This window comes from Ostrea edulis, chromosome 8 (genome assembly GCF_947568905.1).
Source record: "Ostrea edulis chromosome 8, xbOstEdul1.1, whole genome shotgun sequence".
NCBI lineage: Eukaryota > Metazoa > Mollusca > Bivalvia > Ostreida > Ostreidae > Ostrea > Ostrea edulis.
The window spans coordinates 34,209,802-34,214,369 of record NC_079171.1 but is presented as its reverse complement, the minus strand read 5'-3'; positions in this window follow the sequence as shown (position 1 = coordinate 34,214,369).

The following is a 4,568-nucleotide window of genomic DNA, read 5'->3' as shown; positions in this document are numbered from 1 at the left end:
ACAATTTAGAATTTGCATTATATAAGGAAGCTTCTATATAAATCTCAGCTTTTCTGGCTCAGTGGTTCTTGAGAAGAAGATTTTTAAAGATTTTCCCTATATATTTGTATGTAAAACTTTGACCCCCTATTGTGGCCCCATCCGACCCCTGGGGGCCAGGATTTTAGCAATTTAGAATATGCATTATATAAGGAAGCTTTCATATAAATCTCAGCTTTTCTGGCTCAGTGGTTCTTGAGAAGAAGATTTTTAAAGATTTTCCCTATATATTTGTATGTAAAACTTTGACCCCCTATTGTGGCCCCATCCTACCCCCAGGGGCCGTGATTTTAATAATTTAGAATCTGCATTATATAAGGAAGCTTTCATATAAATCTCAGCTTTTCTGCCTCAGTGGTTCTTGAGAAGAAGATTTTTAAAGATTTTCCCTATATATTTGTATGTAAAACTTTGACCCCTTATTGTGGCCCCATCCGACCCCCGGGGGCCGTGATTTTAACAATTTAGAATCTGCATTATACAAGGAAGCTTTGATATAAATCTCAGCTTTTCTGGCTCAGTGGTTCTTGAGGAGAAGATTTTTAAAGATTTTCCCTATATATTTGTATGTAAAACTTTGACCCCCTATTGTGGCCCCATCCGACCCCCGGGGGCCGTGATGTTAATAATTTAGAATCTGCATTATATAAGGAAGCTTTCATATAAATCTCAGCTTTTCTGGCTCAGTGGTTCTTGAGGAGAAGATTTTTAAAGATTTTCCCTATATATTTGTATGTAAAACTTTGACCCCCTATTGTGGCCCCATCCGACCCCTGGGGGCCAGGATTTTAACAATTTAGAATTTGCATTATATAAGGAAGCTTTCATATAAATCTCAGCTTTTCTGGCTCAGTGGTTCTTGAGAAGAAGATTTTTAAAGATGTTCCCTATATATTTGTATGTAAAACTTTGACCCCCTATTGTTGCCCCATCCGACCCCGGGGGCCATGATTTTAATAATTTAGAATCTGCATTATATAAGGAAGCTTTCATATAAATCTCAGCTTTTCTGGCTCAGTGGTTCTTGAGAAGAAGATTTTTAAAGATTTTCCCTATATATTTGTATGTAAAACTTTGACCCCCTATTGTGGCCCCATCCGACCCCCGGGGGCCATGATTTTATCAATTTACAATTTGTATTATATAAGGAAGCTTTCATATAAATCTCAGCTTTTCTGGCTCAGTGGTTCTTGAGAAGAAGATTTTTAAAGATTTTCCCTATATATTTGTATGTAAAACTTTGACCCCCTATTTTGGCCCCATCCGACCCCCAGGGGCCATGAATTTAACAATTTAGAATCTGTATTATATAAGGAAGCTTCTATATAAATCTCAGCTTTTCTGGCTCAGTAGTTCTTGAGAAGAAGATTTTTAAAGATTTTCCCTATATATTTGTATGTTAAACTTTGATCCCCTATTGTGGCCCCATCCGACCCCTGGGGGCCAGGATTTTAGCAATTTAGAATATGCATTATATAAGGAAGCTTTCATATAAATTTCAGCTTTTCTGGCTCAGTGGTTCTTGAGAAGAAGATTTTTAAATATTTTCCCTATATATTTGTATGTAAAACTTTGACCCCTATTGTGACCCCATCCGACCTCCGGGGGCCATGATTTGAACAATTTGGAATCTGCATTATATCAGGAAGCTTTCATATAAATCTCAGCTTTTCTGGCTCAGTGGTTCTTGAGAAGAAGATTTTTAAAGATTTTCCCTATATATTTGTATGTAAAACTTTGACCCCTATTGTGGCCCCATCCGACTTCCGGGGGCCATGATTTGAACAATTTAGAATCTGCATTATATCAGGAAGCTTTCATATAAATCTCAGCTTTTCTGGCTCAGTGGTTCTTGAGAAGAAGATTTTTAAAGATTTCCCCTATATATTTGTATGTAAAACTTTGACCCCCTATTGTGGCCCCATCCGACCCCCGGGGGCCATGATTTTAACAATTTAGAATTTGCATTATCTAAGGAAGCTTTCATATAAATCTTAGCTTTTCTGGCTCAGTGGTTCTTGAGAAGAAGATTTTTAAAGATTTTCCCTATATATTTGTATGTAAAACTTTGACCCCCTATTGTGGCCCCATCCTACCCCCAGGGGCCGTGATTTTAATAATTTAGAATCTGCATTATATAAGGAAACTTTCATATAAATCTCAGCTTTTCTGGCTCAGTGGTTCTTGAGGAGAAGATTTTTAAAGATTTTCCCTATATATTTGTATGTAAAACTTTGACCCCCTATTGTGGCCCCATCCGACCCCCGGGGGCCGTGAAGTTAATAATTTAGAATCTGCATTATATAAGGAAGCTTTCATATAAATCTCAGCTTTTCTGGCTCAGTGGTTCTTGAGGAGAAGATTTTTAAAGATTTTCCCTATATATTTGTATGTAAAACTTTGACCCCCTATTGTGGCCCCATCCGACCCCTGGGGGCCAGGATTTTAACAATTTAGAATTTGCATTATATAAGGAAGCTTTCATATAAATCTCAGCTTTTCTGGCTCAGTGGTTCTTGAGAAGAAGATTTTTAAAGATTTTCCCTATATATTTGTATGTAAAACTTTGACCCCCTATTGTGGCCCCATCCGACCCCGGGGGCCATGATTTTAATAATTTAGAATCTGCATTATATAAGGAAGCTTTCATATAAATCTCAGCTTTTCTGGCTCAGTGGTTCTTGAGAAGAAGATTTTTAAAGATGTTCCCTATATATTTGTATGTAAAACTTTGACCCCCTATTGTGGCCCCATCCGACCCCCGGAGGCCATGATTTTATCAATTTAGAATTTGTATTATATAAGGAAGCTTTCATATAAATCTCAGCTTTTCTGGCTCAGTGGTTCTTGAGAAGAAGATTTTTAAAGATTTTCCCTATATATTTGTATGTAAAACTTTGACCCCCTATTGTGGCCCCATCCGACCTCCGGGGGCCATGATTTGAACAATTTAGAATTTGTATTATATAAGGAAGCTTTCATATAAATCTCAGCTTTTCTGGCTCAGTGGTTCTTGAGAAGAAGATTTTTAAAGATTTTCCCTATATATTTGTATGTAAAACTTTGACCCCCTATTGTGGCCCCATCCGACCCCCAGGGGCCATGAATTTAACAATTTAGAATTTGCATTATATAAGGAAGCTTCTATATAAATCTCAGCTTTTCTGGCTCAGTGGTTCTTGAGAAGAAGATTTTTAAAGATTTTCCCTATATATTTGTATGTAAAACTTTGACCCCCTATTGTGGCCCCATCCGACCCCTGGGGGCCAGGATTTTAGCAATTTAGAATATGCATTATATAAGGAAGCTTTCATATAAATCTCAGCTTTTCTGGCTCAGTGGTTCTTGAGAAGAAGATTTTTAAAGATTTTCCCTATATATTTGTATGTAAAACTTTGACCCCCTATTGTGGCCCCATCCTACCCCCAGGGGCCGTGATTTTAATAATTTAGAATCTGCATTATATAAGGAAGCTTTCATATAAATCTCAGCTTTTCTGCCTCAGTGGTTCTTGAGAAGAAGATTTTTAAAGATTTTCCCTATATATTTGTATGTAAAACTTTGACCCCTTATTGTGGCCCCATCCGACCCCCGGGGGCCGTGATTTTAACAATTTAGAATCTGCATTATACAAGGAAGCTTTGATATAAATCTCAGCTTTTCTGGCTCAGTGGTTCTTGAGGAGAAGATTTTTAAAGATTTTCCCTATATATTTGTATGTAAAACTTTGACCCCCTATTGTGGCCCCATCCGACCCCCGGGGGCCGTGATGTTAATAATTTAGAATCTGCATTATATAAGGAAGCTTTCATATAAATCTCAGCTTTTCTGGCTCAGTGGTTCTTGAGGAGAAGATTTTTAAAGATTTTCCCTATATATTTGTATGTAAAACTTTGACCCCCTATTGTGGCCCCATCCGACCCCTGGGGGCCAGGATTTTAACAATTTAGAATTTGCATTATATAAGGAAGCTTTCATATAAATCTCAGCTTTTCTGGCTCAGTGGTTCTTGAGAAGAAGATTTTTAAAGATGTTCCCTATATATTTGTATGTAAAACTTTGACCCCCTATTGTTGCCCCATCCGACCCCGGGGGCCATGATTTTAATAATTTAGAATCTGCATTATATAAGGAAGCTTTCATATAAATCTCAGCTTTTCTGGCTCAGTGGTTCTTGAGAAGAAGATTTTTAAAGATTTTCCCTATATATTTGTATGTAAAACTTTGACCCCCTATTGTGGCCCCATCCGACCCCCGGGGGCCATGATTTTATCAATTTACAATTTGTATTATATAAGGAAGCTTTCATATAAATCTCAGCTTTTCTGGCTCAGTGGTTCTTGAGAAGAAGATTTTTAAAGATTTTCCCTATATATTTGTATGTAAAACTTTGACCCCCTATTTTGGCCCCATCCGACCCCCAGGGGCCATGAATTTAACAATTTAGAATCTGTATTATATAAGGAAGCTTCTATATAAATCTCAGCTTTTCTGGCTCAGTAGTTCTTGAGAAGAAGATTTTTAAAGAT